Source organism: Ceratotherium simum, chromosome 9 (genome assembly GCF_057802395.1).
Source record: "Ceratotherium simum simum isolate JZ-2026a chromosome 9, ASM5780239v1, whole genome shotgun sequence".
Classification (NCBI taxonomy): Eukaryota; Metazoa; Chordata; class Mammalia; order Perissodactyla; family Rhinocerotidae; genus Ceratotherium; species Ceratotherium simum.
Window position 1 is genome coordinate 81670858 of NC_141908.1, and position 22745 is coordinate 81693602.

Below are 22745 nucleotides of genomic sequence, written 5' to 3' on the forward strand. Positions count from 1 at the left end.
CAGCAAATGTAAAGATGTTGTGCGGCCACAGGCGAGAGGCGTGTTCGGAAACTGTCCAGTTTAAGAGAATGCTATGTTAGCATCTTCATTTGATTAGTTAATGTTTTTCCTATCTTTTAAATTTTTGTACCATCAGTATTTATCCTGGTCTTAGCTTTTACAACTTTTATTAGAAGTTTTACGAGGCAGAAACCTTTACTAAAGTTAATGTCACCAAAGAAACCAGGTAAATTAGAACTGCAGAGCCCCCACAGATTGAAGGGTTTAACTTTTCATGGTTTATATGAAAATTGAGCCCTGAAGAAAAAAATAGATAGGAATTTGCAATATTATAAAGTTTTTAAATAATAAAAGTAATGGACTGTTAGAGAAAGTTTGGGTGAAAAAGAAGGAATATATCACCTGAAGGAGTCCAGCTTATGCCACAGTGGCATCAAAGTGGCATCAGAAGGCATTTGAGGTCTCAGAAGAACTTAATTGTCATAAATCCCCTCCCTGGGCGCAACCAGGGAAGACTGACTCTTATCACCAGAGATGAGAAATCTCCACACCACACCTAAGCAGACATTATCACGTATCACCCATCTATTCTACCAAAGGCCTATTAGTCTTTCTAAAAAGTCATTTGTTTTCCCATAAGTGCCCTTTCTTCCTCTACCATTCCCTTATTAAGAAGTCTCTTGTTTTCCTGCAAGAACATTTCTCCTTCCCTTGCTCTGTTAAGATGGTATATAAGGCCCAAATTCTAATCATCCCTTTGAATCACATTTTTCTGTGAACTCCCCTATGTACCTTAATAAAATATGTGCTTAAATTTTGTGTTTTCTCTTGCTAATCTGTCTTTTGTCAGTTTAACTTGCAGGCCCTCAGGAATTGAACCTAAGAAGGTAAAGTTTTTCCTTCCTGACAAACCGTCAGCGGGCCATCAGCTTAACACAACTATTGTCAATTTTTCATATTTTCTTCAATTTTTTTAACTGCATTTATTTTTTATGTAATTATAATCATTAACATTGTAATATAAGCACCCATCCATGATGCTACATAACCTTCCACATTATGATTTCCTAATGACTGCAAATATTTCATTGAGATGATACATAAGAAGTTCCTTAACTAGCCTCCTACTGTGGGGTATTTAGATTGCTTCTGATTTTTTAAAATTATAAATAATTTGGAAAAAAATCTTTGAGCATGAAGCTTTTCTCCTTTTAAAATTACTTCTGAAGGTTAGCTCCAAATGCTGTGGCCTTTGAAAGCAGAATATTGGGTTAAATTTCTACGTCAGGGAGATGACAATTAGTGATAAAGTAACATAGAAATGTATGACATTCTTTCATAAACTAAATGACTTCAGTCTCAGGTAAAATCATAAGTAAAGGCCATGAAAAAACTTAAAATCCATTCAGGGTCTGGACGATGTGCAAACAGGGTGAGAATCATTCAGTAAGAGGAATTACTCGAACTAGGTAACTTGAGACCCAGAGAAAGGTCCTTTGGCCTTTTTTTCACAGAACAAACAGAAAAATACTAGTGGATTTAATTTAGCAACAAGTTTGTGGAAGCTTGGGCTAATGAGTTTAAGTGCAAAGGGCCAATCTAAGAGAGTAATTGCTGACGCAAGTTCTGTTGTCAAACCCTCATTTGGTTTTCACTAGCTTTCATTTGGAGGAAAGAATAAACTACTAGACAAAAAGCCACTGGTGCTCGCAGTCGTCTGACCAGCAAAGGGACCATCAGGTCAGCGGAGCCCCCCTCCCAGCTCCCTCTCCGCTGTCCTCCCTTGGGAGAGCCCCCGCCCGTTGCTCAAACAGGCCATTGGCTTCAAACATGCAGCAAAGCAAAGCGATGTTTGTTTTGAAGAATCACAAGCTATTCATCTTAGAGGGGGGGGGGACAACCAAACCCAATTATAACTCAATTTAGAACTTTTTCCTACCTTGTGGTCAAAGAGGGCAGACTCAGCTTTCACCCGAGAGACCCTGTCTCCTGCTGGATTTCTCCACAGTGAGGCTTGACTAGTTCTGAGTCACGGCTACTTAAACCCACACTCGTGGGCTGCAATTTTCTAGGTAAAGCTGAGGAAGTTACTGAAAGTTCTTCTCTGCCCTCCCACCCTCCACCCCAGCCACGGCCTCATGTTCTCCCAGTGTTTTAGATTAATCAGCAGCTGTAGCAAACTCTGTTAGGATCTTCCCTAAAAACTCCTCACAGGACCCAAAATCAGACTCTGCACACAGCTTTTCCTAAACCATCAGGAGACTTTTTCCTTTTTGCCAGCGGGTGGCTAGTCCACACTCTTGTTTTGTGAATAAACTGTCTGCAGGAATCTCCCCAGGTCAGCTGCACGTGTGCCAGTGTGAGGAAAACAAACAAGGAAGCACTTACCAGCAGTGAATCTGCAGGAGAGACGCCGCTGTGATGCCTGGGTGTAACCTCAGCTCCAGAACGAAATGGGGGGTGGTTTTCAGAGCGGCTGCGTTGTACGCTCTCCTCCCAGCCTCCTCTTTTGGCTTTTATCTGGCTTTTGAAATGCCCCTGTGGAGAAGGATGTTGGGTTTCGTTTATGTGGTTCTGTCCTCCCCCCCACCCCATACAAGTTCTTCATGAATTGCAGGAAAAAGTCAGCAAAGGAACACACTGCGCAGATTAGGTCTGGAGCTCAGTGACTGCGGGTGTAACAGGTTTGTTTTTTGAATGGAAATCCTTGCTGTTGGCTGCAGGGCCGCAGGCTGAAAAGCAGCGACGGAGGGGGCTCCAGTCCCTCCTTTGTCGGGCTGGGCTTTTGCTTATGAAAAGTCAAGTTCAACTTCATTCCAAGGGGGAAGGAAGAGACCCTCAGCACGTCGGAGGAGAGCCCTGCAAACACACGGCCGAGGTCGGGCTCATGCGCGAGGCTTACCGATGGGGTGTCAGCGTACTTCTGGTGGTGAGAAGCGGAATCATGTTAGTCAAGTGTGTCTTTCAGTATTTATTTCTTTACTTGGGTGGATTGAGAGAGAACTTCCCAGGCTCTGAGGAAGCTAGAGGTTTGCCTTTTATCCCTCCTCTCACCCGTGTCCCTGAGGCAGGACTCAGAAGTCAGACATGCAGGGGTGAGCAGCACGGAGGCCGATGTGAGCAGGCCTGGATGTGGTCAGCTGCCGTCTGCAGAGCTAGCTCGAGCGTTGTGAGGTCTAACAGCAGCCTGCCCAGGTGACATTGGAAAGTGAGCATTATCAGGTCATGGCACATCGTCAGGCACGTGTGGAACACTCAGGTGAGCTCCGGAGAAGAGCAGGGTTTCACTGTGTGAGACACTCCAGGGCCATAGACTGCGCCACCGCAAACACGCCTCTTTGGCACAAGGATTGTTTTGAGCTGATTATTTTTAAGAAACTGCAGACACAAAGGAAGCTCTGAAACTGGAGTAGAAGTTCCCTTTTGTGAGGGAAATCTCTGTTTATAAAGGAACTTTGCAGTAGAAAGGGGGCTGTTACCAGTACCGTCCCACCCGACAGATTTACCCTCACTGCAGGGACGACCTTTGTTTACCCAACATTCCTCATCTCACCTTCCGGGAATTGCCTCCCCCCTCTAAGCCCCAGACCCCTGTCCTTTTCCTTCTCTCTAGGTGGCTTGTAATCCTCAATCTTCTGGCCGCCTTTTGAGTCTCATATCTTTGTGGGGCTCCTGTACGCACATAACCAAAATTGCTTTTTTCTCCTGTTAATCTGTCTTTTTTACAGGGAGGTCTTAGCCAAGAACAATGACAGGTAGAGAGGAAATTATTTTTCCTCCCCTACAAGACCAAGTCTAGAAAATCGAAAGCAGAGATCCTCACTGTGGGGGGAGGGTGGGGTGGGAGCCCATGGGAGCCCATTGGAATAGTCCTGGGGGGCCGGTGCGCTTTTTCAAATACAAATATCCCTCGGCCCTGTAAAGACATACACTCCCCCACATTTGCCCCAGTCCTTTCATTCCACAGAAATAACCACCATTAATCATCGTGGCATCTTCCTTTTCAGTGCTGAGCACGGACGTGGTGGTGCAAGGGGGCCATGGTGGAGCGCCGGCTAGAGGCTCAGGTCTGGCCACCAGCCCCCGCTCTTTCGTATCAGCAATATCAGTATTTACTGATAGTTAAATGCTATCTTCTGTAATCACACAAAAGCATAATTTCACCCACAAAAGACATTTTGAGGAGAATTTCAGGAAGTTGTGGTTAGTTTACGTGGTTTTGTGTTTATTTTTTGGTGGCAGAGCAGGAAGCATTGAGAAAGAAGACAAGAGAGTCGACGTTCAGCGAGCGGTGACCACGTGCCCGGAAGAGTTCCAGCACAGTCCAGACTGGAACCCAGGAGAGCATAAGCATTTTTATTTTTATGTTCTAGCTACTGCCTAAAACGACAGAGTTGAAACATATGCTTACTTAGCTCTGAAATTGGTCCAAAGAAATCAGGAGCCATAAATAAATCTCTTAGCCAATGAGCCCTGAGTTTGCTGTGTGTTTGAGGAGCCCATGGACATGTGAGGCCTGCATGTAGTTGATCCACTGTTCACAAGGAGTTGGATCTCAGCGCTCAGACGAGCTGGAGATAACTCACCTGCCCCCGCAAGTTCTATGCTGCAGCAGACGTCAGCCAGGCTGCGGGGTGCATCGGGTGGGGGGTGGGGGTGGGGGTGTCAGTTCCGGGAGATCTGTTGAGAGCCTCTGTCGTAGGTCGTAGGTCGCAGAGTCGGAGCTCAGCCCCAGGCATTCTGACTCCACACACCATGCTTTCAAGAGACTTGGCCGTTAGACTATCTGTCTCTCTGTGAGAAGAGATGTTTCCAGAACTGAGTGAAGGGAACGAAGGGGCAGGAGTAACTTCTGGCAGATAAAAAGATTTCAGGACAGTTCTACCATTTTCTAAATCATTGCAAGTTCTCTGAACCTGCTGTGTTAGGATTTTGTGGGGTCTCTAGAGGGCGTGTGTGCGTGAGCAGGCCTGTAGGGCCGGCTGTGCTCAGAGGAGAAGGGACACAGTGCCTCTATCATACTGTTTTTGGGAGCAGGATGTCTCTTTCCCTAAAAATATCTTTTCTCCACTTATGCTTGAAATTTCACTGTTAGAGAATTGTTCTTTTGAAGAGATTACATTTTAAAAGAGGAGCTTTGTATTAGTCTAGTGATGTCCTTTTTTTTTTTTCTGTGAGGAAGATCAGCTCTGAGCTAACATCCATGCCAATTCTCCTCTTTTTGCTGAGGAAGACTGGCCCTGAACTAACGTGTATTGCCAATCCTCCTTCTTTTTTCCCTTTTTTTCCCCAAAGCCCCAGTAGATAGTTGTGTGTCATAGTCACACATCCTTCTAGTTGCTATATGTGGGACACGGCCTCAGCATGGCCAGAGAAGCGGTTCGTTGGTTTGCGCCCAGGATCCGAACCCAGGCCGCCAGCAGCGGAGAGTGAGCACTTAACTGCTAAGCCACTGGGCTGGCCCCTCTAGTGATGTTCTAATAGTGAGAATGGATTGGGCTATTTTAAGACAGTCAATCTCTCGCCCCACCCCAACCCCACCAGACAAAATTGGGGTCAGCAGCATGGCCTCCCATTGTGTCATATGATCAGGGATGCCATAGTTCTTTTCCTTTCTGGTTTGATGTTAAAACAGCACCCTTGCCCCCAATACCTGAATACTCTGGTGATAGAAATTTCAGAAACAGATCTTTGGGAGAATACAATTGGGTCACATTGATTATTGTTAATGATCGTTTCTAAGCTTTTTGTCGTTGTTTATGAAAAAAAAAAAAAAAATCAGCCCAGAACATAACAACTGGAAAAGAGGTATTATTACACAAATGAATATTTTCTTATAAAAGAAGCTGATTTGTGAAAAATGGAGAGACTTCCCTCCTCTTCAAGTTTTCCCCTTGTCACACGGGGGGGATGGCTGTCCCTGGGTCAGTGTCCTCCAGCCTGTCTCTTCAGGGTGGGCGGGCCCGGACGAGACGTGGGGCCTCTGTTGGGTTGAACAGTGAGGCTGGAACCAAGCAGAGCTTTTCCGAGGGGCTGAAACAGACTCACGGCCGCAGACTCAGGAGGTCACCCCGAGGGGCCACACCCACCCGGCCCTACCGGGCAGCTTCCATGCCATTTAGATCTCAGAATTCCTAAGGACAAGGCCTCCTCCAAATTCTTGCCTTTACGTCTGTCTGCCCTGCAGGCCCTGGGCCTTAAGGACACTCAGGGAGCAGGTTAGAGGCTTCAGCGGCACATCTTTCTAATTAAGAGGCACAAAGCCGTGATTGCCTTGCGGAAACGTGGGGGACAGCTGCCACTGCTACTGCCAAGTTGAATGAGCCTTCCCTTGTAACTCGCCCAACGCCGAATCAAATGCGATCTACACGCCAGGATTTAGCTACGATCTCAGAAGGCCCGGCCTGAAGCCCCCGGAGGGCGAAGCAAACTCTCCCCTGAGCTGCAGCTGGGGGAGCTGAGGGCGGGCTTGGGGCTCTGTGCTCCGCCTCTTTGTGGTTCATCATTTCTCTGGGGGAACCGGCCACAGGACCCTGAGTCTTGGAAGAAGTATTTCCTCTGTTTGTAACCACGGAGGTAAATGATCTTTTAACTCATGCCCTGGAAAGAGAATGTGGCTTGTCAGTGGTTAAACAGGTCTGGTGTGTGTCACCCAGTCAGCCGCATCTCCGTGACACGGTCCCTGGTCCCAATTCAAGAGAAGGGACGGCTCTGGAGTTCAGGCCGCTCCCAGTCATTACTCTAATTATGCTGCTTTCCTCGTTAAACTGCAGATTCTGCACATGATGTAAGTGTACGTGGATTTTTCTAACATGTCACACTTTGGGAAAGAAAAAGGATAGGAGAATAAAGCCTATTTTCCGGACCTCTTTTCCGGGTTCCATGACTCCTTGCATTTTTCGTCAGGAGACGGTGGCCCGCGGTGTCCTGCAGCTGTGGGTCTGTTTTGTCTGGCTACTCAGTGTTTTCTAGAGCTTGAATTAATTTCCATCACTTAAAAATCAGGAGATCTTCCATAGCCATTTAGATTACCGGCTTCTCATGAAAACATTGCCAGATTTGAGTAACAATAGGCCTGCGTCCCACAAGGATAGGCTGGAGCTGGCTGAGAGAGGCTGCCCCAGGACCCTGGACTGCTCTTGGCTGGCCTTCCTTCCAGCTCCACACCTCTCTCCCTGGCCCTCCCCACTCAGACAGCATCCATCTGGACCCTCCAGGAATTTGCACTCCTGCCTCGACTCCCTTCCTAATTCTTTTCTTGTTGAGTCTCTTCAATTTAGGAAAATTGAGTACACAGAAAGATAAATCATTGGGCAATCATTTTTATTGCATAAGAGATGTTAGGTTTGTTCATTTAAAAAATATGAATCCTCTACGTCTCCCTAGTAAAACCTGAATGCATTATAAAATATGATTAAATTAGCAAAACCAGCTTTCACCAGCTGAACTATGGAACAGTGGTGTCCAAGGCAGGTGGCCTGGAAGGGACGTGCCCGTGCGGGCAGTGAGTGAGTTTGCTGTGGGGTACTGAGAAGCAGTGTCAGACCAGCCAAAGCCCTTCTGCTTTTGTGGTCACGGGGTGCCAGCAATTCTAACAAGGGCGGTGATGAAATACTCCTCCCTCAAAAAATTTTCTGTTGGCTTAAGCTCTAAAAACATTGCTGGGATTACTGTGAGTTTTAATTACATATATACTTATATATATCTAAAATTTAATTTTTTAATAAACAATATGTTTTACATGAAAGTTAATTATTCTTATTTTAATTTTTGTTACTTATTCTTTAATAGACAATGTATTTTACACGGAAGTTAATTGAAAAATCTCCCAATGATAGAGCCACCCCAGTGCCACGCGTGGACTCAGGGATGCTTTCTATTGAGATGAAGCTGATAAAGTGTCCAAGTCACTGTGCAGGTTGTGTTTCCACTGAGATGCTGCATGTGCATCTCGACAGTAGATCTGAAACACACACGACGGACAGTCGTGCTCAAGACGAAGAACAGAGCTGAAGGCACGTCAGCCTCTTTATTCCACGCCACCACTTGGCATTTTTAGTTGTATTTAAAATGTAAAACGGTGAAACCAACAGGGAGCTGCCAGGAGAACTATTTTTTGTTTGGCAAGTGTAAATTTTAGTCCACAGACAAACTTCTTTTTACTGAATTTGGATATTATTTTTTAAATGGAAAATCATTTTAAAAAATCATTTTAAAATGAGAGTCAAGAAGTGAACGCATTACAGCAATGACGTGATTTAATAGTTGCCTATGTTAAACTACCTCTGCAGGCGCATCAGTTTTATTAAAATGCTGTTATTAATTGCTGATGGGGGGAGGAAAGGTAGCTTTCTTCCCTGTCCATCTAGGTGGGGCCCCTGTGACAAAAGACAGATAAACAAGAGAAGAGCATACAGATTTACTTAGTGTAAGTTGTATGTGATACGGGAGCCTTCACAAGGAAATGAAGACTGAAGAAATGGTTAAAACTGAGTGTTTTTATGCTGGGTTTGGTGAGGAGTGGAGTCATGGGAAGACATGATAGGACAAAGGGTGTGAGCTAAGTGTTAGGGAACTGGGGAGACGGAGCAAGGCCTGCGGTTCCAGAGGACACCTCTCAGCGTCCCTCCGTCTTGGGACAAGGATGCTCCTTTTCTCTGGTACAGGGAGGGCCCCCTCACGGGAGGGTGTTATGAGCAGCTTCAGGGAGGGTCAGAGAGTCCCTCCCGCACCTGCCGTTTTCTCAGACTCCTTCAGCTTGAACCATTCAATATGCCAAGGTGCCACATTCTGGGTAGCATGTCCTGAGCCCTGTCACTGGACAATTAATTGCATAAAATGTTATTGTGTCAGACTGTAACCTAGGGATCTACGGTCAAATTATTAATTATACATAAAAACTGATGAAGAAATAGTCATTTGTTTTTCCTCTTTTTGTACTATAAATATGTATTATTTATTTATTCTTCATTTTATTTCCTGGCATAACTATATAGACAAAGTTCAGTAAATGAAAATTCTCACCATCTTCATTTCTTTTTATTTCATTTCATGATATTTCTGAAAATAATTTGGTCGTATTGAGGAGGGGGCACTGAAAATCGATCTACTCCAGGTGTCAGTGTACAGGTACACCACTGCCATGGCACACAGGGACTGACAGGGTAACATAGGAGAAGAAAAACTTTTCCTCCACCCTCTTAGGTTTTGTAGCTGGGGCCTGTGAATTAAACTGACAAAAAGACAGATTAACAAGAGAAAAGATTTATTTCTCATGCACACAGGGACTTCACAGAAAAGAAGTAAAAACCCAAAGAAGCAACCAGGCTTGGGAGCCTATTTACCATTTTAATAAAGGGCAATAAATTGTGGAGAAAGGGGGTGGTCGTGCTTCTAGGGGTGATACGCTGTGGGAAGGTAACTAGGAAATGCATGGTAGATAAGAGTGATTTAGTAAATGCTATGGTCTGACTGTCTATGTCCCCCCAAACTTCATGTGTTAAATCCTAACCCCCAAAGGTGATACGATCAGGAGGTGGGGCCTCTGGGAGGTGATTAGGTCATGAGGCAGAGCCCTCATGAATGGGATTGATGCTCTTATAGAAGAGGTCCAGAGAGCTCCCTTGCCCCTTCCACCAGGTGAGGACACAGCGAGAAGGCACCGGATGTGAACTGGGAAGAGGGCCCTCACCAGAACACCGCCACGCTGCAGCCTGATCTCAGACGTCCAGCCTCCGGAACCATGAGAAATAAGTTTCTGTGGTTTATAAGTCACCCAGCCTGTGGTGTTTTGTTACAGTGGCCCAATCGGACTGAGACAGTGAGGTTTGTGATGCAGACTCCAGTGAGAAGAGTCCTTCTCCTCTTTCCGGTCCAGGAGAGGGAGGCACCTACCTTTACAGAGGGAAATTGTGTCCTGCTTCCGGGCAGAAAGAAGGAGGGCAGAGAGTTCCTCCTGTGTCTGCTGTCTCTTAATTGTCTTCAACTCAAAATAATCCTCCTGCCAGAGGGGCGTGTTTTGGGGTGGGATGTGCTGATCCCCTTCAGTAACCACATGAGCTCAGCAAGATGTGTCTATGTCCACTGGGTTTATTCTGCTGTGTTGGACCTCTCTGTTCTGAATTTTTTTAAAATTTCCTTTTTTTTTGGTAAGGAAGATCAGCCCTGAGCTAACAACCGATGCCAATCCTCCTCTTTTTGCTGAGGAAGATGGGCCCCGGGCTAACATCCATGCCCATCTTCCTCTACTTTATATGGGACGCCACCACAGCATGGCTTGACAAGCGGTGTGTCAGTGCGCACGGGGGATCCAAAACTGTGAACCCCAGGCCACCGAAGCGGAGCTCGAGCACTTAATTGCTTCACCACCGGGCCAGCCCCCAAAATTTCCTTTTTTTAAAATTGTGATAGAAAAACACATAACATAAAATTTATCATCTTAACCACTGTTTTTTGAGGAATATCGGCCCTGCGCTAACATCTGTTGCCAATCTTCCTCTTTTTTATTTTTCTCTCCAAAGCCCCAGTACATAGTTGTGTATCACAGCTGTAGAGTTGTAGCTCTTCTATGTGGGATGACACCTCAGCATGGCTTGATGAGTGGTGAATAGGTCTGCATCCAGGACCCCAACTGGCAAACCCCGGGCCAAGGAAGCAGAATGTGTGAACTTACTGCTACACCACCAGGCCAGCCCAATATTTTTTTTTTCTTTTTGGTGAGGAAGATTGTCCCTGAGCTAACATCTGTGCCCATCATCCTCTATTTTGTATGTGGGACATTGCCACAGCATGACTTGATGTGCGGTGTGTAGGTCTGCACCCGGGATCCAAACCCATGAGCCCCGGGCTTCCGAAGTGGAGTGCGTGAACTTGACCATTATGCCACCAGGCTGGCCCCATCTTAACCATTTTTAAGTATACAGTTCAGTAGTTCAATATTCACATGTCATAAAACAGATCTCCAGAACGTTTTAATCTTCCAAATGTACAATTCTATACCCATTAAATAAGAATTCCTGTTTTTGTACTGAATTTTTTTCTCTTTCTTTTTTTTTTGCTGAGGAAGATTGGCCTTGAGCTAACATCTGTGCCCATCTTCCTCTACTTTATATGTGGGATGCCACCACAGCATGGCTTGATAAGCGGTGTGTAGGTCTGTGCCCGGGATCCTAACCCATGAACCCAGGGCCGCAGAAGCAAAGTGCATGAACTTCACCGCTACGCCACTGGGCCGGCCTCTGCACTGAATTTTTAACAGAAATTTCAACAGACAGGTTGGACACAGGAAGGACCCCAGGCTAAGTAGCAGGAAGGGCGTGTGGAGGGTGAGGGCCCCAGCCCCACAGGGGCAATGTGGGTGGAAAGACAGCGCAGCAGGTCCTGACAGGGGACCCTGACTTGCCAGAAGCGGGAGGTGGGGGGTGGGATCCTGCAGAGGCTAGAAAGGCCGGCCGTGGTCTCTGCCACAGTCGTTGAAGATGCGGGGTGTCCTTCACGGGAACTGCCCGTGGAACGAGATGAGCTGCTGGCTTGGGCGTTATCGCTCTGCGGTCAGCCTCCCGCCATAACTCCCCCACCCACCCGCTCAAAGGAACTTTTAAAATAATAACTTTTCTCTACTAAAAAAGTAGTATGCTTATCAAAGAATGTCCAGAAAATACAAAAGAGCATAAAACGACAATTAAAATCATCCTTAACTTCACCATTTCAAGAAACCAAACCCTTGACATTTTGGCATATTTTTATATTTTAAAAATATTTCTGTGTGGTTAGGTTCTACTTGCAATTTTATAATGCGCCCATTTTGCTTACGCCGTGAGCATTTTTCCATGTCATTCATTGTATGTTATTAAAAACATGTTTTTAATGACTGCCTAATAGCACATTCTACAGATGTTCTTTAAGGCATGGGGTTAAAAAGTGGCAACTTTGTTGCCGTCCTAGGACACGAAAATTGCAGTGGTCCATCTTATGCTGGAACAAAGGACAGCCAAGCTGGATCCCAAAGATAAGCACATTTTAAGAAACTTGAAAGTGGAAATAAAACCCTAGCACAGGCTGCAGTAAGCAAATAGAGACAGAATCTGGCACTGGCAACAAACAACATAGAAAGTTTTCCATAAAATTAAATAATTACGTCATGTGTTATCCACTACATTTGCAGCAGCATAATTATAATAATGAGGCAAATATAATATAACGAGACTCTATATTTTAAAAAATGTTAAGTCACGCCAAGCATGCTTTTTGGCGTTGCCCAGCTATTAAGCCATTTAACATTTTCCATTTAAATATATGAGGCCCAGGAACTAAAGTGAGGAGAAATTTTTGCTGAATTATAAATATATTGAAATGGAAAAATGGAAGCTTCTCTTGCACCCTCCGGAACCAGTTAGCACCAGAGCCCAAGTTTACAGCCTCAGGTAGCGCCCACAAGCCCTCTCCAGTGAACACAAGTTCATGGCACTTTAAAACACAATAAAAAGAGCATACGTAGTATGTTCTTTTCTTTCCCATCATTTCAGCTATCAAAACGCCACAATAAATGTCACACTTGGAAATTTAGCTGGAAAGAACCCCAAATTATTATGGTGCCAATGCACATAAGGGTGATCAACACAAAAAGCAGGGCACTTATGGCCGAAACAGAAAATGGAAATGGCTCTGAAGAAACTACTGGTTGGGAGAGAAAGCAGAGTCAGACTGATGGAGTGAGTGACACTGCACCTGAGGTGAGGGGCCCAGTCCTGAGAAAGGCTGGACCACACTTCCCAGGACAGGTCTTTCCTCTCCAGAGCAGAGACCTCGATTTGGGGACTGTCACCTGTTTCAGAGGGAGAGGGGAAACCACCACGTGCTGACGGCCAGGTGGTGGCTTTAGGAGAGCCTAGGTTCTGGTTCCACTGCTGCCCCACTAACGGGCTGAGTGACTCGGAGAGAGTTTCTGAAATTCTCCGAGCCCTGGCTTTCTTATCTGGAGAATGGGGATAACGATATTATCTACATATTGTATGTCACAGTGTTGTCGAGAGGGTTCAGTAAGATGGTACAGACAGCATGTAAAGAGTCAGGTCTCCATAAACATTATGTTATGATATTGCCACGAATTGCCCAAGCTGCTTTCCAGTTAAACTATCGATTGATAAGTGCTATTGTTACCTATTCACCTTGGGACAGGGGCCACCATTGCCTCCTCAAAATCCTTCCTTCTTTCTTACCGTCAGAACCACAGGTTTATTTAGGACAGCAATGTATCCAGCAGTGTACCTGCATCTCCAGCTTCCACTTTTGTGGAGGACGGCCGCCATGATTTATGTGGAAAACACGAGCTGGGGCTTCAAGGAAAGCTGGCTGTGCTTTGGAGGCACGCCCTGGAAGGTCGCCATGATGACTGAGGCTTCCGTAGCTCTTTTGGAATTACAAGGGAAGGAGAGAAGTTACAAAAATCTAGAATCCCGGAGATGTCAGCCTTGAAAATCTCGAGGCACTGAAGTAATACCAACAACCTTCCACCTCCAAACTTATTGTTTCTTGAGCTACAGGCCTTTAGGTGTTTAGGTCACCATTACTCTGAGTTTGTTGTTGTTGTATGTTACCAAAGCAAATTGTAACTCACGTACATCACATCATGCTAAAATCCTTGAAAAGTAATGACAACTTCATCATTCAAGGTATTGTTATAATAAAGTGTAATTGTGTGAGGTAACCTGAGTAAGTCTGTTTTTGAAACAAACAGAAAACCTAACGGACTGAGGATCAACCTCTCAGTGAACTGGCCTCCTGGTACAGGCCCTGTGCGTGGTGAGAATGGGTCAGGGCGGCGAACCTGGTAGTGCTCTCACAAAGGGAAACGGGCCAGAGAAATCGGGCCTTGCCCTCGGAGTAGAAACCAGGACGGTCATTTTTATAGCTCATCAGCTGATATTCTGTATTATTACTATTTTCCTAAACTCGTTGTCTGATGAATTCATTGTTCAGGAGGATTTCAGCTCAGAAGCGATGGAGAAGGCGAGGCGTGGAGGAGAATGATGGGCCTCAGGAGCCTGGCAGCACAAAGGGGGTGGCTTCTACTCGAAGACAGTGCCAGCAGCAACAGGTGAACTCCTGGTGGCGTGTTTCTGGGACATGAGAGAAACCCGAGAATGGTACCCGGATCGGCATTCTGAACTGATCGTGTCCTTGCTCGGTGTCCGGGGAGGACGTGCAATCAGAAAGGTGAGCCGTGCCTGGTCCCCAGAGCTCGGCTCAGCGTTCCTTATTCTCTACTCCTGTTTGCTGGTGAGACAACCTGGGTTTCACAACATGGGGTGGGAATGAACTCAGCGGCTCTGTGTGGAGTGTTTGAGTGGTGGACACATCCACGAGGACCTTCACCCCAACCTGTGGAGGTCAATGTGACCAATGGGTGACCGAAACTTTCAGATGGATGTCCTGGCCAGAAGCCCTGAGAGAAGTCACAAGTCACATGCTCAGGAGGACTGTTTATTGGCTCAGTCTGTTTCAGCACCACACTGTCTTTAGCTAAGCTGTAAACGAGCAATAAAATGTCAGAGACAGCTCCCAGGAGAAGTACATTTATCTCATCCCAAGTTTATTCTCACTGGTCTTAGGAGACAAGCTTCTCTGACGACTGTTGGCAGCGTCCTGAGACATCTTATTGTGCAGCCACAGTGTCCAAGATGATGCACAAAACACGAAAGATGAGACCATTGCTTCCCGGCCTTCTGTCCTGCTGATCCAAACTATGACCTAATTTAAGTGGAAGGAAACATTTTCTAGGCAGCCATTCGTGGACGTGTTGTATGTATATGGGAATAGAACTGGCAACCACATTCTAAAATTGTGAATCATTTTATGACATTAAAAAACAAGCTAACTCAATTCTATGCTATTTATTTGAGACACACCTAAATCAAAGAGATTATGGTACCTCAGCACAGTGGAGTCTTCTGCAGATGAAAAGGAATAAAGAACATATCTATGTACTGATGTGGAGTGTTCAGCAAGATATATTTTAATAAAGAAAAGATAGGTCCATAACTGTGTCGTAATATGTTGCCTTTTGAGTAAGACAGGATGTGTGCTTATGTATGTATGTATATGTGTGTATTGACAAAGAGTCTTTGCTTGACCAGACTTTACTCTGGCTCCTCTGAACTCTCTGCAACAAAGATTCTTTCTTGTAGAATCCAGTTTTAGCAAGAATCCTGTTAAATCATTTTAGGAGAATTCCCCAGTGATAAATAGCAGATAAATATGCTAAATTAGCAGCCTCTTCCTCAACCACCCAAGAAATGCAAGCAGTATCCAAGCCTTCGGACTATCCTGAGGTCCCATCGCAAGGCCCGAGATCGTTGGTGGGATTATTCACCCTCCCTTGAGGGAGAGAACTTCTTTAGGATGACTTCTAAGGAAATCGTAAAAGAGATCTGCACGGCCCAAATAGCAGCTTCAGACTTGGAGAGAATTGAATGGAGAAAAGCTGGATCTTTAATCCACCTCAATGGACCTTGGAAACACCAAGATGGTGGCTTGGTAGCTCCTGGGTCTCTCTTGAGTCATTGTGTGTGGTTTACACAGTACGACTCACCACGGAAGGACCAATTGTGGGATATATTAGACAACAGTGGTTTGGACCCTTCCCTTGGAAGATGGGGGCTCTTCTAACCAGATTTAGCAGGGTTCTTGCTAGTACCAGGTTTTATAAGGAAGTGCACAGATGGGCCTTGGAGAAGGGTCAGGAGCCTGACCACAGTGGTCAAAGACTCTTTGTCAGTAACCATGTTTGTTTTAAATAATTAAAAAAACAAATTGAATCAAATGAAGAGGATATGGGGGAGGAAAATGTCTCCAGTTCGGGAGACCCTCTTTGGGTCTCTGGCTGGGCCTGGGAATTAACCTGACATAATCCTGACAGATTAGCATAAAATTTTATTAAATTTTTCCATGTGCATAGGAGCCCTCACAAGAGAATGAAGACTCAAAGGGGTGACCAGAGCAGGAAACTTTTATACCTTTTAGACAAAGTAACAAATTTGTGAAAAATTGGCTAGACAAAGGGGTTTGGGCTAGGGGTAGTAAACGATGAAGAAGTAACTAGGGAGATAAGGGTGAGTTTAGCAAGGTTTATTTGCACAGATTTCTCGGCCCCAAATTCCCTGTCTCTGGTGATAAGGATGCCTTCCCTCCTCCCAGCACAGGGAGGGGACCTTTCAGAGAGGACATTGATCTCCCGCTTTCAAGAGGACAAAGGAGGGTCAGAGTGTCCTTCTTGCACCGGCTGTTTCTTTAGTGCCTTTAATTCAAAGTAATCGATATGCCCAACTGGCATATTTTGGGGTGACATATTCTGGTTTTCTTCAAGCACAATCCTTAAAAATGGAAAACAAACCAAAACAAATGAACCTAAATAGCTATCAAGTTGGTAGCATATCCATACAGAGAAAAAAATTACTTCAAGAGACTTTAAAATACAATATTCTGCCTGCACATCCTTGTGGGATGTAATTTAAGGATGAAAGAACTGCAAAGAAGTTTTACATTGCAGTTGACTGTTACTGTTAGTAGAGAATTGGCACAACATCGCCAACAGCATACTCTTGCCTAAAATAAATTGAACCAAATCTAATCAAGCCTCTAGATCTAACTGCCATTTTACAGGAAATGCAGGGGATGGAGGAAAAGGCAAACGACCTCATGAGAAAGCAATCAGCCATGTCCCAAATATGGAACATTCTAAAGGATAAACGTTTCTCCAACAAACCTATGGCATGAGGAAGAAAGGGGGAAGGAGGGGTCTTATAAAATAAAAGAGATCTAAGGGACCTTGTAACCAGATAAAGTGTGGACCTTATTGAATCCTGACTGCCTTTGTGACCGTCAGATAGACTTGAGTGTGCACCAGGCACTAGATGAGACGGTAAAGGAATCCTTATCAATTCTACCAGATGCAATAATGGAAAGGTGGTTATGTTAGAAAGTATCCTTGTTAGCAGTGCGTACGGAGGTACTTATGGGTTCAATCATATAATATCTGGGCTTTTGAAATACTCCAGTGTCCTAATGCTACACAGAAAGATTTCAAGAAGAGCAGCCGTCAGCCCGATGCCTCAGAAGTGATGGTAGGCGGGATGGGAAAGCCTTTTTCCGTTCAAACAACAAGGAGTCACCGGCAACCTTAGGAAGAGCCAGACCAAATGATCTGAGGTTTAATCAGTGAGGGAGCAGTTCGGGAGCGGAGACAGTGAGATTTTACTTTTAAAAGTCTGGAAAGATACTAAAAGAAATAATAACAGTAATTGTAATAGTATCAGTGACTAGAGGGTTTTGAGAAAGGTTGGTTTGCTGACTTTTTTTGTTTTGAATGTGAAGCTATTCTACAGGGAGGAAGGGGAGATCCCTCTTTCCTTTCTCTCTTCCTTCCATGGTTCAGTCCTTAGCACCAGGCTCTGTCCTTTCCTCTGCCAGAGAGACAGGCAATTCTCCAGAGAGCGTGTGCTCCCTCCCCCGGGTCCTGGAGCGAGTGGACGCTGAGCAGAGCGTCCAGCCAGGGTGTGATGGGTGTGTAGAGAGAGCGAGAAATAAGCCTTTGTTTTTAAGCCACTGACATTTTGGGGTTGTTTGTTATTGTAGCATAACTTGGCCCATCTGACTTAGGGATACTTCTTTAACATAATGGAATATAAAAGACGTGCCCTGGATTCTGATGTGGCTCTCACTCAGCGGGGCGCGGCTGAGGGAGAGTTCTCGTCCTCCTGTGCGCAGTCTGTCCGCACCCGCACTTCTCTGTCTCCTGCGGCCAGGCCAGTGGCAGGCCACTGTTGCCTTTCGCTTGCTGACTCTGGGAATGGCTGTACTTGTTCCCTGAGCACCTCACACTGTTCTTCTGTGTTTTCGGAGACGGTTTTTACGTATCTTTTCACAGGAATGGAAGCAATTGCAGAATGAGACACTCCAAACTTTAGGAAGTCTGCAAAGGACTTGTAAGCATTCAAGAACATGACTAAGGAAAATAAAATGGTTGGAAAATTTGACCCAGTCCGGGCCTGGAAACTCTGAGGACCAAGCCTGAGGGAGTGTGAGGATCTCCTGCCCCATCTCCAGGCAGGGTCTGTAATTTGTCGCCTGCCTTGACCATGGTGCCATCGTTCAGGCACTGCCCTGGTCACTGAGCAGCTCTCCCCGTTTCCCTCCGGGGAGCCCCACTGGGCAGGGATGTGATTAATTTGCCCATGGCATAAAATCCTGGCTAATGCGTCAGAGGACCAAGCTTTGTCTTAGATTTTTTCCAGAGGTTAGAAAACCAGCTCTTTCTGGCTCACGCAGGGTATGCTCTAAGAGTGTGGAAGGAAGTGCTGACGCAGCGGGGTCTCAAGAGGCCGCGTTAGCCCGGGACTGGAGAGCTGGGCCTGTTACCCTCCAGGCAGGTTTGCTAACGTAGCAGGGACCCCTCCTGACAGCCTAAGACAGGCTCATCCAGGGTTCAGACTTGCTGTGGCATGGTCCGGAAGGCTGATGTGTGGCGGGGTTGGACCTTTGCATTAGGAGCCTCATGGAAAAGAAATGGTCTCAAAGGAGGAAAGAGCTGAAATTCAAAGGTTTGGTTCAAAGTCAGTGAGAAGGCAAGTGTGGGGGGAAGGGGATTCTGAGGACAGCATGGCGGGGGTCTGTCACTCAGATTGCCCTCTGGGCTGCCTCCCAGGGCTGCATTCCTGAGTAGGGCGAGAAGGAGAAACAGCTGCAACAAACATCAAGTGAAGACAGAAAGAGATGCCCACCTGTAACCTCGGTGAGATACCGCAAGGACCAGGAGACCTGACGTTGAAGCCTCACCTGAGAGCACCCTGCTCTTTGGATGTCCTGTGGGCTGCGCCACGGTCATCTCTGACTCCTGCTCCCATGGCAGCATCCATGTCCCCTGCCCCCTGGCTCTTCTCTTCTCCATTGACCTGGATTTGGAGCTCAGGCACTTTCCCATGATTCTTTCTCCTGCGTTTTTCCAAAGATGCCCTCACGTAAGGTGTTTACACATGAGGCAGATTTGACTGAATGTTTAGAGTCCAGACATTGTACCATACCAACATATTGCTTAACCTCCCCTGAAGCGTCTTCCTGTCTCACTGCAGAACAATCAGAGGCCAGCCGCCACTTTCGTGGCCAGTTATCAAGGATGCTGACACTCCTCACCTCAAGGCCCTACATGCTTCTCTGCCTAAGAGCTTCCTCAGGCCCAGGATGGGGCTCAATGCACCCGTGTCACCCCCCAACTGAGGGGCATAAACAGGTAATAAACACCCCAGCCTTCCAGTCCTGCCGTGGGACAATTCTGCGGCATGTTCTACACGGCTCCCAGAGGGTCCCTGGCAGGACGACACGAGCTTGCCCACACCAGTGAGCCCCTCATTGGCATTTCTTTCCCAGGCTTCTCTCTCTTCCCTATCTCTCACCCCCTCGCTTCTGCTTCCTGGCAACGCTTCCCAAGCAAACTGCCTACACCCAAGCTGTCCTCAGGGGAGGCTTTTGGGGAAAATCTGACACCAAGACACCTAGTTTCTGCGTTTCCTGCCTTGCCACCAATTTAAATTCTCTACCCTCTCTCCATTCTTCAGGCCTTTCTTCTCAGAGCTGAGGTCTCATCAGCATCTCTGCTGAAACAGTGGGCCACCTACTTTGCAATACACAGCCCAGCAGCACAGGGGAGCTGGGCCGCTGAAACTGCAGGCTCACTTTTCCTCTCCCCTCTCCCATGTCCGCATAGAAAGAGGAAGTGAAGACGTTTCTTTGTCTCTGGATGTGAATCGCACACGGACTATGGCCCCTTAGAAGGCGGAGGTGACTGCTGGAAGCTTGCTCTAACTATTTTTACTTCCAAGGGATATTTTCCTCCTCGGAAGCTGCTGGAACAGGCAGTGGGCACAGGGACTCACGGTGAGAGCAGGAAGGACACGGCCTTGCAGCGCTGTGGTAGCTGCAGAGGCACCTGACCTGACTGCTCAGTGAGGAAGAGGGAGGGTGGCCTCAAGGACACACTGAAGGCACCCACCAGAGATGAGCAGCACATTTAGGGGGATTTTGAGGGAGAGAAGACATTCCCCCAGCATGGATGAGAATGGAATTGAGGCTACCCTCTTAGAGGACCTCTCGTGACAGGCATGGCTGGAGACTGTGCGTTGCACTAAGACGGCTCTGATTATTTGCCACGCTCTCTGAGTTGCTTAATTTAGCTGAGCGGATGCACAATAACACGTTCATGGACGAACCAGGCACTAAGGGATATTTTTCCGTAAAGCAAAGCATGATGGCAGATACTCTGTGAGCCTGGAGGTTCCACTATATTTGAACCTGGGTAGAAACTTATAAGAAGTGAGAAGCACACAGAGGCCAGGGCTTCTTGACACCTTGAAGAAAGCCTACAATGGGGAATGATTTGCAGAGACAAATCTGATAAGAAAAATTCACTAGGGAGGTCGTATGGCTTAATTTTCTGGAAGAATCAAGTTCATAAGGGTTGCTTTAAGACTGTGCAAACTCTCAGAACCTTGGGACTTGGGGAAGCTCAAAGGAATGACATTTATTGAATGTGTTCTTAACTTGGGTACATAAACTCCCTCATCTTGAATGGAAACTTTTTCTGCAGAAAGGATTTGTAGTTTCGTCATATTCTCAATGGGGTTTGTGTCCCTCCCAAAGATTAAAAACTATGGGTGTACTTTAAGAAGAGAAATACTCTGAGTCTCATAAAACCACCTACATGTGACCTCTGTCCTGTTAATATTCGTGTGTGGATTTGTGCTTAAAATGATGATGACAACAACAGGCACCCCCACCACCTCCAGAGTGAGCGTGAGGCTTGTGACGGCCAAGTGGACTACACGCTCCTGCGTGTATGGAAAGCATGGGTCATGCACTCAGATGGGTATGGGTTCAAATTACAGTTCTGCTATTTAACCATTATATGACCTTACCCCAGTAACTTCATCCGTCTTAGTCTATTTTCTCTTCTCTAAAATGGGAATCCTAGCTCACATGTTGCTGTGAGGATTAGAAAGAATGTACGTGACCTCCTTGGAATTCCTTTTTAGTCTCATAGCCTTTGTTATAGGATGGAGCTAGGTTGCTCTATCAATTGGGGTTCATTAATTGAGAACAGAATCTACTCAAGCTGGTTTAAGTGGAAAAGTAGTCACAATCTGGAGGGCTGAAGAAACAGATTCTAGGCTGGGTGTGTAGAAATGACTCTCAAGGCCACGCTGCAGAACCAGGACACCAAGGAAGCTGCCATGTATTCTACTGTCAGGAAGCCATTTGCTAAGTTGGGAAGCTGCCACCGCAGTTGTTGGGCGTGAAGTGACCCACCACTGACTCAGTCAGAAAGGCTTCATGAAGAGAAAACTGCCCCCAGGGCCTCCAGCTTCAGAACCACGCCATGCCTGCTACAGTAGGCCCTGCCTCTCGACAGCAGAGCCAGTGCCTGGATGTGGGGGCCCCTGCTCGGTGCCACAGACAAACCACACACCTCTGTGACCATCTTAAAGCATAAACACAGAAACAATAAAAGCAGGCCTCCTCGCTCCTCATTGATGAGAGGAACTTAAATCAAATCCAGAACCCTGGCTGTAAGGGAGTCTGGAACACGTAGGGTTATTTTTCTTTAATCTTTTCATCCTCTCATATAGGAGGGTTCACTGGAAAGACAGCAGAGTGGACATTGAGCACTAATCCCATATGCATTTGTGGGGGATCAGAATTGGTCACCTGAAAATGTGTCTCTTTGCCTTGATTATTTTTAAGAAAAGACTCTGAAAAAACTTTAGCCTTCCCCCTAACTGCCTAAAAAAATTTAAGATAAAAGTCCTATCCCCAGGACAGGCCATCACCATAGATAACTCTGGGTATCGATAGACTGGGAGGGTCCTTGCTGAGCCCATTCTTATCAAAGTTCTGTTGACCAAACATGTGCTTTTCCCTCTCCATGTGAATTGCCCTCCTCCCCTCTGAAGTCCCAAACCACCACCCCCAAGACCCTCCTTTGTCTTTAGCTGAAGATGCTATTTAATCTGGCAGCTCGGCCTTTTGGAGAGTTACCCAGTTTTCTCGGCTCTCTCCCATGTATACATGTTATAAAGATTTGTTTGATTTTCTCCTGTTATTCTGTCTCATGTCAATTTAATTCACAGCCCAGCCAGAAGGACCTAGAGTGGGTAGCGGAATTCTCGTCCTCCCCTACATATTCTAGTACTTTTTGTCAAGGTACTTTTTAAATCTTTTTATTATTTTTAAATTATAAAAGTAATACATGAATATATTCTCTTTGTAGAAGATAAGAACAAAACAGAGGGGGCCGGCCCGGTGGAGCAAGCAGTTAACTGTGTGCACTCCAGTTCGGTGGCCCGGGGCTTGCAGGTTCGGATCCCAGGTGCACAATGACACACCGCTTGTCAAGCCATGCTGTGGCATGTCCCATATAAAGTAGAGGAAGACAGGCACAGATGTTAGCCCAGGGCCAGTCCTCCTCAGCAAAAAGAGGAAGATTGGCAACAGATGTTAGCTCAGGGCTAACATCTTCCTCACACACACAAAAAGAACAAAACAGAAATTTGTAGAGTAAAAAGTGAATGTCCTCCTCAGTTCCCACGTTACTCCCCAGAAGAAATTACAGACACCAGTTTGCTTGCTGTCTGTCTAATCTTTCATCTGGATGTATTTGTATGTATAGGTACACACACATATCTAAAAATTAAAAAAGC

General features: G+C 46.1%; 1 protein-coding gene and 1 long non-coding RNA gene across 7 annotated transcripts in view; one reads left to right on the plus strand and one right to left on the minus strand.

The window, feature by feature from the left end:
• The window catches only part of CMKLR2 (chemerin chemokine-like receptor 2), a 41726-nt gene extending 38749 nt beyond the window's left edge, over positions 1 to 2977 (minus strand). For 3 of the 6 annotated variants that reach the window (XM_087435690.1, XM_087435691.1, XM_087435688.1), the window contains exon 1: positions 2389 to 2966. The gene's annotated coding sequence lies outside the window, so the exon portion shown is untranslated. Of the gene's footprint in view, positions 1 to 1939; positions 2077 to 2388 lie in introns of those variants that run through there. The other 3 variants (XM_087435692.1, XM_087435689.1, XM_087435687.1) reach the window with 2 other exon arrangements.
• Positions 2978 to 3176: 199 nt separating this feature from the next.
• LOC147916363 (uncharacterized) lies at positions 3177 to 4470 on the plus strand. Its single transcript, XR_015553256.1, has 2 exons — positions 3177 to 3259; positions 4243 to 4470. It is a non-coding gene; the product is annotated as an uncharacterized LOC147916363 (long non-coding RNA).
• The last annotated feature ends 18275 nt before the right edge of the window (positions 4471 to 22745 follow it).